The sequence below is a fragment of the Ursus maritimus genome, unplaced genomic scaffold (assembly GCF_017311325.1).
Source record: "Ursus maritimus isolate PB19 unplaced genomic scaffold, ASM1731132v1 scaffold_34, whole genome shotgun sequence".
Lineage (NCBI taxonomy): Eukaryota > Metazoa > Chordata > Mammalia > Carnivora > Ursidae > Ursus > Ursus maritimus.
In genome coordinates, this window is record NW_024426008.1 from 4210002 (window position 1) to 4223798 (window position 13797).

The following is a 13797-nucleotide window of genomic DNA, read 5'->3' on the forward strand; positions in this document are numbered from 1 at the left end:
TATTTTTTGAAACAGCTTCAGGAGAATAGGTATTATTTTTTCTCTGAATGTTTGGTAGAATTCCCTGGGGAATCCATCAGGCCCTGGACTCTTGTTTTTCGGGAGCTTTTTGATAACTGCTTCAATCTCTTCATAATTAATCGGTCTGTTCAAAAAATCAATTTCTTCCTGTTTCAGTGTTGGTAGTTTATAGGTTTCCAGGAAGGCATCCATTTCTTCCAGGTTGTTGAATTTATTGGCATAAAGCTGTTGATAAAAGTTTCTAATGATCCCTCCTATTTCACTGGTGTTGGTTGTGACCTCTCTTCATTCATAATTTTATTAATTTGGGTCCTTTCTCTATTCTTTTGGATAAGTCTTGCCAGTGGCTTATCTATTTTATTTATTCTTTCAAAGAACCAGCTTCTAGTTCTGTTGATCTGCTCTACTGTGCTCCTGGTTTCTAATTCATTCATCTCTGCTCTAATCTTGATGAACTGCTTTCTCGTGCATGGATTAGGCCTGTTCCTCTGTTGCTGTTCCAGCTTCTTGAGGTGAGAATATAAAACCTGCATTTTAGATTTTTCTATTCTTTTGAGTGAGGCTTGGATGGCTATGTATTTTCCCCTTAGGACTGCCTTTGCAGTGTCCCATAGGTATTGGACCGCTGTGTTTTCATTCTCGTTGGTCTCTATAAATTGTTTAAATTGATTTTTGATTTCCTGGCTTATCGAATCATTCTTGAGCAGGATGGTTCTTTGTCTCCAAGTGTTTGAGTTTCTTTCAAATTTTTCCTTGTGATTGAGCTCCATTTTCAAAGCGTTGTGGTCTGAGAATATGCAGGGAATAATTTCAATCTTTTGGTATCGGTTGAGACCTGTTTTGTGACCCAGCATATGGTCTATTCTGGAGAATGTTCCATGTGCATTAGAAAAGAATAAGTATTCTTTTGTTTTGGGGTGTAGTGTTCTATATATATCTAGGAGGTCCAACTCGTTGAGTATGGCATTCAAAGCTCTTGTTTCTTTGCTGATTTTCTGCTTAGGTGATCTGTCTATTGCTGATAGTGGAGTGTTGACGTCCCCTACTATTAATGTATTTTTATCCATAGGTCTCTTTATTCTGGTTAAGAGTTGGCTTGTGTATCTTGCTGCTCCCCTGTTGGGGGCGTAGATATTTATAATTGTCATATCCACTTGTTGGATACATCCTTTAAGAATAATATAGTGCCCTTCTGTGTCTCTAACTATAGTCTTTAGTTTAAAATCCAATCTGTCTGATATTGGAATTGCTACCCCAGCTTTCATTTGAGGTCCATTGGCGTGAAAGATGGGATTCCATCCCTTTACTTTCAGTCTGAATGTATCTTTAGGTTCAAAATGAGTCTCTTGTAGACAGCAAATGGATGGGTTATGTCTTTTTATCCAATCTGTAACCCTCTGGCGTTTTATGGGAACATTTAAGCCATTCACATTGAGACTGATTACTGAGAGATATGATTTTAATGATGCCATGTTGCCAGTAAAGTCTTTGTTTCCATAGATTGTGACTTTCTGTTCTGTATCACTCTTGGGGCCTTTTTACTTTTATAGAACCCCCCCTTAATATCTCCTGTAGGGCTGGTTTCGTGGTTACGAAATTGGTCAGTGACTGGCGATTCTGGAAGGTCCTTATCTCTCCATCAATTCTGAATGACAGCCTTGCTGGATAAAGGATCCTTGGCTGCATGTTTTTCTCTGAAAGAGCTTTTTTTTTTTTAAAAGATTTTATTTATTTATGTGACAGAGAGACAGCCAGAGAGAGAGGGAACGCAGCAGGGGAGTGGGAGAGGAAGAAGCAGGCTCCCAGCGGAGGAGCCTGATGTGGGACTCAATCCCAGAACGCCAGGATCACGCCCTGAGCTGAAGGCAGCCACCTAACAACTGCGCCACCCAGGCGTCCCTGAAAGAGCTTTAAAAATGCCCCCCCCTTTCTCTCATTCCAGGTCTGTGTAGATAGGTCTGACGTAATCCTAATATTTTTGCCTTTGTACGTGAGAAATTTCTTTGCCCTGGCCGCTTCCAATACTGTATCCTTGGATCTAATTGCGAATTGCACTATGACGTGACGTGGCGTAGGTTTGTCATGGTTGAATTTGGGGGGGGGGGTCCTCTCTGCCTCGTGGACACAAATGCTTGTTTCCTTTGCTAGATTAGGGAAGTTTTCAGCTACAATTTGTTCAAATATCTCTTCTAGACCTCTATCTTTCTCCACCCCCTCGGGGATGCCGATGATTGTGACATTGGAACATTTCATTGAGTCAGTAATCTCCTGTAACCTACATTCTTGAGATTGGACTTTTTTTTTTTTTTTTAAAGATTTTATTTATTTATTTGACAGAGAGAGACAGCCAGTAAGAGAGGGAACACAAGCGGGGAGAGTGGGAGAGGAAGCAGGCTCCCAGCACAGAACCCTGATGTGGGGCTTGATCCCAGAACGCTGGGATCACGCCCTGAGCTGAAGGCAGACGCTTAACGATTGCGCCACCCAGGAGCCCCGAGATTGGATTTTTGTGAGCCAAATTTCTGTTTTAGCTTTCTCTTCTACCATCCCATCCTCCAATTCACTAATTCGACCTTCTGCCTCATTTACCCTGGCCGGCCGTCAGAACATCTAGTTTTGACTGCATTTGATTCATAGCATTTTTAATTTCTGCCAGATTAGCTCTCATTTCCACCCTTAGAGATTCTATATTCTCGTTAATGTTTTCGTTAATATTTTTTTCAAGCCTACACATCATCTTGACCACTGTTATTCTGAACTCCATTTCTGATAATTTGGTTATATCCATATCTATCAGTTCTGTGGCAGAGGCCACAGACTCATTATCTTTTCTTTGCTGGGGGGGATTTCTCCTTCTTGTCATTCTGATAAGGAGAGGTTACAGAGTTGCCCAGAGCCCAAATTATTGACCAGGACCCAGGCAGAGTGCTCTTGTTTTATAGGGACCTTAGGGATGTGGGCTTCTTGATTTTTTAGCCTGCCTTCTCGGGGAGGGGCCTGCTGCACTGATACTCAGGCAAACCTGTTTGGGTAGAGTCTCCCTGTCCCCTGAGAGCGGGGATGGGGATTGGCACAATGTGAGCTGGTATTTCCAGGCTTCTGTTCTCTGGCGGCTTTCCCTGGCCGTTTTCTGTGGCTCTTCTGAGAGAGCAGCAGTGGCCGAATCCCAGCCTCTGTCTCAGAACAGAGAAAGCGCAGTCCGCTCTCCACTGAGCTCTTCTGGCCTCTTTAACTCTGTTTCTGCTGGTGTTGCTAAAAACCCTGCAGCGTCCCGGGTTGTGCACCCCACAGCCGGAGTCCCAGCCCTCACTTCCAGGGCTGGCACGTCTCTGTCCTTTGTGTTTCTAACTCCGCCAGCCGCCACCCGCGTGCGCTCCAGAGTTCCCTGTTTCAGTGTGGTTCGCGTGCACTCAGGAGTGCCGGTTTTCAGTCTGGTCGCACGCGCGTTCCCACGCTCACGGTCTCAGTCTGCTCTCTCTCTCGCGGATGCCGGTCCTCGAGTCTGGCCGCTCCCCAGTGCAGGTGGCTACTGCTTCCCGGTGCCCGAGGGCAGAGTCTCCCTCCCTCTTCCGTCTATCTTCCGATATCTGTGCGCGGATTCACGGCTCCCCGCTTCGTACCTCAATAGTCTGCGCTGGAGATGTTCATTTGTAGAGATCCAGATGTATCTTCCTGCATCTCAGGCTGATTCCGTGGGTTTTCAGGGTGGTCTGGTACCTATCCAGCTCGACTCAGGGGACCAGCTGAAAAAGGGGACCCCTACTTCTCCGCCATCTTAACTCCTCCAAAAACTCAACTGTTTTTTAACGTGAAATTTTTTTCTTTGAAACAATCTCAAACTTAAAGTTGTAAGTACAGTCAATACTGAATCAACCTCAAATACGTTGAGAATGTTATTCTTAAAAATATGTACTCTTATGTATTCACAATACAATAACCAGAATTAGTAAAACAGAACTGACCAATTACTATCACCTAAACCTTAGACTTCATTCAAGTTTCGTAAACTGTTCCAAAATGGTCTTCACATCTGTGTCTATGAAAAGATGCACTTCATTTCATTGACTCTTACTCTCCTTCCAAGCTAGAAAGACCAGGAACCTGGCACTCCTGTGCCTCTTTCCTGAGGTCAAATAATTCAAATTCAAAGATAAAATTTAAGCCAAAAGACAATGGCAAAGAAGTAATTACAATTCTTCTAAACTCAGGAAAAGTTCTGTAAGTTGAGAAGTGGCCTTCTGTAGGTTCTGAGGCTTGCACTAACACGCGAGCCCTCACAGCCTGGAGCTGAGGCTGGGCAGTGGCTACTGGGTAAGACCAGGGACAATAACATGGTAGTAATTTTGTGTACTGCCCTTCAATGTCGGTTTCTCTTGTTTCCTTATGATTAGATTCAAATTATGAGTTTATGGACTATGACAAAAGTGATGTCACATTTGTTCACCGCACTCTATCAGCAAAGCGGTGATTTGACTCTACTGACAATGTTAATTTTGATCAGTTGGACAGGCTTCTTCACTATAGTTACTCTTTCTCCATTTGTGGTTAAATATTTGGGGTTATGGGGGAAAGACATCCAAATATGCTCATCATAATCAAACTGTCCATTCATTAATTCATTTACTTATAACAATATGGAAACATGGCTTCCCCTTTTATTTAACAGATTATGATCTATTACAATTATCTGCTTTGATGCTCAAGTTGTCCCATCTTGTATGAACAGTATCAATGCCCTTTCAAACTGCCTTCTGTGTCTAACTGACATGTCCCTATCACTCTTTGAACACTTACTCACTTTCAGCACAGTAAGATACTCCAGCTCATCATCTTCTTTCGCTACCCTAAACCTGGAATCACCCACTCTCCAAGATGTGCTAGTTCCTTTTATTTTTGTATTTTGTTTCCTGCTTTATTGAGGTAACACAATGTGACGGTTAGATATACGTATACATTGTGAAAGGATACCCCCCCATCAAGTTAATTAATACATTTATCACCTGACATATTTACTATTCTTTTCCTTTGGTGAGAACATTTAGGTTCTATTTTCTTAGCAAATTTCAAATACACAATGCAGTGGGGTTTTGCAGTTTTTTTCTCCTTTTGTTTTTAAAAAGATTTTATTTATTTGAGAGACAGTGCAAGCACAAGCAGCAGGGAGGGACAGAGGGAGAGGAAGCAGCAGCCTCCTCACTGACCAGGGAGCCCAACGTGGGGCTCAATCCCAGGACCCTGAGATCATGACCCGAGCTGAAGGCAGACACTTAACCACCTGAGCCACAATGCAGTATTATAACCTATAGTTACCATGTTCATACACTGTAATGTAAGGTTCAAACCTTACAACTGCAAGTTTATACCATTTTACCAACCTCTTCATATTTCCCCAAGCCTCCATCAACCATCTTTTTACTGTTCTTATGAATTCAGGTTTGTTTCTGTTTTGATTGCACATATAAGTTATACCACACAGCATTTGTCTTTCTTTGGCTTATTTAACTTTGTATAATGCTCTCCAGATTTATCCACATTATCACAAATTACAACATCTCCTTTTTTTTGGCTGAATTCCACTGTGTGTATGTACATATATATATATATGTATGTGTGTGTGTATATACACACACACACACATACCATATTTTCTGTATTCATTCATCTATGAACAGATACTTAGGTTGTTCCTATACACTGGCTATTGTAATTAATGCTGAAAAAAGGTTTAACGGAAACCGAAAGAAAGCAGGGGCAGCTATACTTATATCACACAAAATAGACTTTAAGCCAAAAACTATAATAAAAATCAAAGATAGTCTATATATAATAAAGGGATCAATTCATCAAGAAAATCAATTCCTACCAGAGGAACACCTAAATATATAAAACAAATATTAACAGATCTGAACAAAGAAACAGACAACACATTTATAGCAGGGGACTTCAATATCCACCTTCAACAATGGATAGATCATCCAGACCCCCCTCCAAAAAAATCAATAAAGAAACTGAGTATTTGAGCTATACTTTAGACCAAATAGATCTTAACAAGAAATATATAGAACATTCCAGCCAACAGCAGCAGAATACACATTCTTCTCAAGTGAACATGGAACACTCTCCGTGACAAATCAAATAATAGGTCACAAAACAATTCTTTTAGCAAATTTAAAAAGACAAAGCATGCCAAATTGTCTTTTCTGACCACAAGAGTATGAACTAAAAATCAACAGGAGGAAAGCTGGAAAATTTACAAATATGCAGAAACAAAACCACCAATGGGTGAAAGAAATCAAAAGGGAAATCAAAAAATACCTGGAAACAAATGAAAATGGAAACACAACATACCAAAACCTACAGGATGTTGCTAAAGCATTTCTGAGAGGGAAATTTATAAAGATAAACGCATATATTAAGAAATCGGAAAGATCTCAGATACAAAACCTAACTTAACACCTCAAGGAATTAGAAAGAGAACAACAAATTAAGCCCAAAGTTAGCAGAAGGAAGGAAACTAATAAAGATCAGAGTGGAAATAAATGGAGACCCTCCTTACCCCCATATAGGAAAGATCAATGAAATTAAGAGCTGGTTTTAGAAAAGATAAATAAAATGGACAAATCTTTAACTACAATCTATTTTTTATTAGAGATTTTAATCCATTTGCATTTAAAGTAATAATCGATAGGTATGGGTTTACCATTTATTTTGGTTTTTCTTTTTCTTTCTTTTTTTTTTTTTTAGAGAGCGGGGAGAGGCAGAGGGAAAGGGAGAAAAAGAATCTTAACAGGCTCCATGCCCAGTACGGAGCCCAATGCAGGGCTTGATCTCACGACCCTGAGATCATGAACTGAGCCAAAATCACAATGGACTGAGACACCCAGGTGCTCCCTCCCATTTGTTATTTTGTTAATTGTGTTCTGGTTGTTTTCTAATTCCTGTTTTCCTTCTATACCAATATGCTCTGAATTCCCTTCTCTTTACATTTTGTATTTCTACTATAGGTTTTTGCTTTGTGGTTACCACAAGGCTTGCATTAGAACATATCTATAAGTCTATTTTAAGCTGATAATAACTTCAAACACATACAAAAGCTTCCTCTCCCCATATTTTGTTCTGGATGTCACAATTGTGTATCCATCAAATTACTGTTACATAATACTTTTGTCTTTTAACCTTCATACTAGAGTTATAAGTGATTTACTCACCACCATTACAACACTAGAGTATTCTAAATGTAACTGTATTTACTTTTACCAGTATTATACTTTCACACATTTTCCTGATACTAATTAGTAACCTTTTGTTTCATCTTGAAGAACTCCCTTTAATATCTCTTGTAAGGGTGGGTCTGGTGATGATGAACCCCCTTAGCTTTTGCTTATCTGGAAAACTCTCTCATTCAATCCTGAATGATAACTTTGCTGGGTAAAGTACACTAGGTTGGAAGGTTTTTTGCTCATCACTTTGAATATATGATCCTTCTCCCTTTTGGTAAGTAAGGTTTCTGCTCAAAAATCTATTGACAATCTTATTGGGGGGGGGGTGTCCCTTTTATGTAACAAGTTGCTTTTCTTTTGCTGCTTTCAAGATTCATTACTTGTCTTTAACTTTTGACAATTTAATCATAAACTGTGGTGTGGGTCTCCTTGGATTTATCTTATTGGTACTTCTTAGGCTTCCTGGATCTGGATGTCTGTTACTTTTCCCAGTTTAGGAGTTTTCAGCTATTATTTTTGTGAGTAAGCTTTCTGCTCCTCTCTTCTCCTTCTGGGATCCCTATAATGTATAAGATGGTCTGCTTTTATGGTGGTGTCCCATAATCCTATAAGCTATCTCTATTTTTTGAATTTTTTCTTTTCTTTCTGCTCCAGGGGATGAATTCCGCTAACCTATCAAGCTTGCCGATCTTTTCTTCCACTTGATCTAGTCTGTTTGGAATGCCTCTACCGAATTTTTCATTTCAGTTATTATATTCTTCAACTCTGTGATTTCTTTTTGGTACTTTATATATTTTCTATGTCCTTGTTGAAATTCTTACTTTAGTCATGCATTGCTTCCTGACTTTGGTGAGAATCTTTTTGACTGTTATTGTGAATTCTCAATTAGACAAATCACCTATTTCTGCTTCATTAAGATCTGTTTCTGGATATTTATCTTGTTCTTTTGTCTAGAACACATTCCTTTGTTTCTTCATTTTCCTTGACTGTTTGGTTTCGGAGCATTAGATAAAATGTCACCTTTCCCAGTCCTGACAGAGTGGTTATCATGTAGGAAATGAACCTTGTGGATCAGCTCTATCCAAGTTCCTAGTTGTCTCTCAAACTTTTGATTGTCCAAACCTCCTCCTCTGCTTATATCTACTTCAAGACTCTCCCCTAGAGCCTTGTGACTTTCTCCAAGCTGGATTTGTCCTTCAAGTACAATGCTGAGTTACTATCTGGTGATCTCACTGCATAATCACCCTGGGGATTTTCTTCATTATTCTTTCATGCTGGATTCTCATATTCCCCAAATTCCTTGCTTTCCTTTTCCTTGATTTATTCTTGTTTTTTTTTTAATTCCAGTAAAATTAACATACAATGTTAACATTAGTTTCAGTTGTACAATACAGTGATTCAACAATCTGATACATTACTCAGTGCTAATCAAAATAAATGTATTCTTAATCCCCTTCATCTGTTTCACCCATTTCCACCCTCCACAGGTGGTAACCTGGTCACCACAGGTTTGTTCTCTATATTTAAGCCTGGTTTTCATTTGTCTCTTTTTTCCTTTGTTCATTTGTTTCTTAAATTCCACATTAGAAGGGCACCTGCGTGGCTCAGTTGGTTTAGCGTCCAACCAACTCTTGATTTCAGTTCAAGTCATGATCTCAGGGTGGTGAGATCAAGCCCCATGTCAGGCTCTATGTTCAGCTCAGAGTCTGCTTGTCCCTCCCCCTCTGTTACTCCTGCTGTTCTTTCAACTAAATAAATAAAATCTTTTAAAAAAATTCCACATTTGAGTGAAATCATATGGTAATTGTCTTTCTTGACTGAATGACTTCACTTAGCATTATACCCTCTAGATCCATCCATGCTGCTGCAAATGGAAAGGGCCCATTCCTTTTTTATTGCTAAGTAATATTCCAGTGTGTCTTTGTGTGTGTGTGTGTGTGTGTGTGTGTGTGTATAAAACCACATCTCTTTATCTATTTCATCTGTCAGTGGGCATAGGCTGCTTCCCTAGTTTGACTATTATTAATAATGCCACAATAAACATAGGCGTGCATATATCTTTTTGAATTAGTGTTTCCCTTTTCTTTAGGTAAATACTCACTAGTGGCATTACCACGTCCTATGATAACTCTATTTTTAATTTTTTGAGGAACCGCCATACTGCTTTCCACAGTGCCTGCACCAGTTTGCATTCCAACCAGTAGCATACAAGAGTTCCTTTTTCTCCACAATCTCACCAACACTTGTTGACTCAGGTGTTTTTGATTTTAGCCATTCTGACACATGTGAGGTGACATTTCATTGTAGTTTTGATTTGCATTTTCCTGATGATGAGTGATTCTGAGCATCTTTTCAAGTGTCTGTTGGCCATCTGGATGTCTTTGGAGAAATGTCTGTTCATGTTTTCTGCCTATTTTTATTTTTTTTAGATGTTGAACTGTATACATTCTTTATATATTTTGGATACTAACTCCTTATCAGATACATCATTTGCAAATATCTTCTCCCATTAAGTTGTTTTTGTTTTGTTAATTATTTCCCTTGATGTGCAGATCTTTTAATTTTGATGCAGTCCCAATAGTTTCTTTTTGCTTTTGTTTTCCTTGCCTCAGGGGACCTAAAATGTTGCTACAGTTGAGGTCAGAGAAATTACTGCCTGTACTCTCTTCTGGGATTTTTATGGTTTCAGGTCTCACAGTTAATTCATTAATCCATTTTGAATTTATTTTTGTGTATGACGTAACAAAGTGGTCCACTATCATTCTTTTACATGCAGCTGTCCACTTTTACCAACACCATTTGTTGAAGAGACTTTTTCCCATTGCATATTCTTGCCTCCTTTGTCAAAGATTAATTCATCATATAATTGTGAGTTTATTTCTGGGCTATTCTGTTCCACTAATCTATGTGTCTATCTTTGTGTATCATACAGCTTTGATTGCTACAGCTTTGTAGTATACCTTGAAATCTGGGATTCTGATACCTCCAGTTTTGTTCTTTTTCAAGACTGCTTTAGCTATTCAGGGTCTTCTGTGGTTCCAACCAAATTTTAGGATTTTTAAACAAGAGTTAATACCTATTAATTAATTTTACAATTTCTTTTCTTGCTCTGTGAAAAATGCTGTTAGTATTTTGACAGAGATTGTGTTAAATCAACAGATTGCTTTGGGTATTATGGCCATTTTAATATTTGTTCTCCTAATCCATGAGCATGGAATATCTTTTCATTTGTTTGTGTCCTCTTCAATTTCTTTCATCAATGTTTTATATAGTTTTCAGAATACATGTCTGTCCCCTCCTTGGTTAAGTTTATCCCTAGGTATTATTTTTGGTGCAACTGTAAATGGAATAGTTTTCTTAATTTTTTTTTCTGTTACTTCATTATTAGTGTACAGAAATGCAACAGATTTCTGTATATTGATTTTGTATCCTTCAACCTTACTGACTTCATGTATCAGTTCTAATAGTTTTTTGGTAGAATCTTCAGGGTTTTCTAGTATAGTATCATGTCATCTGCAAAGAGCGAAAGCTTTATTTCTTCCTTATCAATGTGAAGCAGCCTTCTGTTTTTCTTGTCTCATTGCTTGTGCCTATGACTTCAGTACTATGTTGAATAAAAGTGGTGAGAATGGGCATCATTGTCTTGTTCTTGATCTTAAGGGAAAGCTCTTAATTTTTCAGCATTGAGTATGTTGGTTGTGCGTTTTCAGACCTTGCCTTTGTTATATTGAGATATGTTCCCTCTACACCTACTTTTTTGAGGGTCTTCTTTTTTTTTAAATCATGAATGGCCGTTGTACTTTGTCGAATGCTTTTTCTGCATCTACCTAGTTTTTTCCCATTCTCTTGTTGATATGATACATCATACTGACTGATTTGGGAATCCTGAACCACCCTTCCATCATAGGAGTAAATTTCATTCAATCATGGTGAATTTTTTTTAATGTATTGTTGAATGCAGTTTGGTAATACTTTGTTGAGGACTTCTGCATCTATGTTCATCAGGGATATTGGCCTATAATTCTCTTTTTTTTGTAGTGTGTTTATCTGGTTTGGGATCAGAGTAATGCTGACCTCATAGAATGAATTCAGAAGTTTTCCTTCCTCTTCTGTTTTTTAGAATAGCTTGAGATGTGCAGAATTATTAACTCTTCTTTAAATATTTGATAGAGTTCACCAGTGAAGCCGTCTGGTCCTGGACTTTTCTTTGTTGGGAACTTTTTGATTACGGATTTAGTTTCATTGCTGGTAATTGATCTGTTAAAATATTCTATTTCTTCCTGCTTCAGTTTTGGTAGTTTATATGTTTCTAGGAATGTATCCGTTTCTTCTAGATTGTCCCAATCTTTTGACATATAATTTTACATAACATTCTCTTATAATCCCTTCTATTTCTGTGGTGTTATTTCTCCTCTTTCATTTCTGATTTTGTTTGAGTCCCTTCTCTTTTTTTGATGAGTCTGGCAAATGGTGTATCAATTTTGTTATCTTTTCTAAGATCCAGCTCCTGGATTCATTAATCTCTTCTAACTTTTTTTTTTTTTTTTTTTTTTTTTTTTTTTTTTTAGTTTCTATTTCATGTATTTCTGCTTTAATCTTTACTATTTCCTTTCTTCTACTATTTTGGGGTTTTGTTTGTCCTAACTCCTTTAGGTGTAAGATTAGGTTGTCTGAAATTTTTCTTGCTTCTTGAGATAGGCCTGTATTGCTATAAACTTCTCTCGTAAAACCACTTTTAAAGCATCTAAAATATTCTGAACGGTTGTTTTCATTTTCATTTTTCTCCATGTATTTTTTTATTTCCTCTTTGATTTCTTGGTTGATCCATTCATTGTTTAGTAGCATGTTACTTAACCTCCACGTATTTGTGTTCTTTCCAGATATTTTCTTTTGGTTGATTTCCAGTTTCATAGCACTGTGGTTGGAAAAGATGCATGGTGTGACTTTGATCTTTCTGAATATGTTGAGATTTGTTTTGTGGCCTAATATGTGATCTATTCTGGAGAGTGTTCCATGGGCACCTGGGTGGCTCAGTAGTTTAAGCATCTGCCTTTGGCTCAGGTCATGATCCCCAGGGTCCTGGGATCGAGCCCTGTGTCAGGCTCCTTGCTCATCCAGGAGCCTGCTTCTCCCTCTCCCTCTCCTCCCTGCTCACTCGCTTTCTCTCTCTTAAATAAATAAAATCTTTAAAAAAAAGAAAAAGAAAAAAGAAAAAAGGAAAAAGATGTGCATTCTGCTGATTGAGGGTGGAATGTTCCAAATATATCTATTAGATCCGTGTGGTCCAAAGTGTCATCAAAGTCACTGTTTTCTTATTGATTTTCTGTTTGGATGATCTATCCATTGATGTAAGTGGGGTGTTAAAGTCCCCTACTATTAATACAGTACTATCAATTACTTTCTTTATGTTTGTTGATAGCTGCTTTATGTTTTGGGTGCTCCCACTTTGGGTACATAAATATTTACATTGTTGTCTCTTCTTGTTGGATTGTTCCTTTTATGATTATGTAGTATCTTTCTTTGGCTCTCATTATTTTTTTTTTAAAGTCTATTTTGGGGGTGCCTGGGTGGCACAGTGGTTAAGCGTCTGCCTTCGGCTCAGGGCGTGATCCTGGCGTTATGGGATCGAGCCCCACATCAGGCTCCTCTGCTATGAGCCTGCTTCTTCCTCTCCCACTCCCCCTGCTTGTGTTCTCTCTCTCGCTGGCTGTCTCTATCTCTGTCAAATAAATAAATAAAATCTTTAAAAAAAAAAAAGTCTATTTTGTTTCATTTAAGTACTGCTATACACTGGCTTTCTTTTCAGTGCCATTTGCATAAGTGTTAGATTCTATCTCTTCACTTTCAATCTGCATGTGTCTTTAGGTCTGAAATGAGTCTCCTGTAGGCAGCATATAGATGGATCTTGGTTTTTTTATCCATTCCACCATCCTATGTCTTTTGATTGAAGCATTTAGTCCATTTACATTCAAAGTAACTATTGATAGGTATGTACTTACTGCCACTTTGTTACTTGCTTTTTTATGGTTGGTTTTGTAATTCTCTGTTCTCTTCCCTTCTCTCACGGTTTGTTGGCTTTCTTTAGTGAAGCTTTCTTTCCTCTATTATTTCTTGGAATAGTTTGATATATTTGGATTCCTTTCTCTTTACTTTTTGCATATCTATTACCGGTTTTTGATTTGTGGTTACCATCAGGTTTACATGTAACAACTTAGTATATAGCAGTCCCTATTAATTTGATGGTTGCTTAAGTCTGAAGCCATTCTAAAAGCACTAAATTTTTACTCCCCCACATTTTAGGTATGGAGTGTCCTACTTTAACATCCTTTTACTTTGTGAAAACACTTGACGAATTTCTAAAGATATTTTATAGCTTTTGTGCTTCCCACTTTTTCTTACTCCTGCTTATGGTTTTTCCTTCCCACTCAGAGAATCCCTTTAACATTTCTTATAGAACTGGCTTAGTAGTGATGAATTCCTTTAACTTTTGTTTGTCTTGGAAACTCTCTCTCCTTCTATTCTGAATGATAGCCTTGCTGGATGGATTCAGTTGCAG

The 13797-nt window shown here is 38.2% G+C and overlaps 1 protein-coding gene across 6 annotated transcripts in view; it reads right to left on the reverse strand.

The window, feature by feature from the left end:
• The window catches only part of NAA35 (N-alpha-acetyltransferase 35, NatC auxiliary subunit), a 95212-nt gene that overhangs the window by 41842 nt on the left and 39573 nt on the right, over positions 1-13797 (reverse strand). The window lies entirely within an intron of this gene.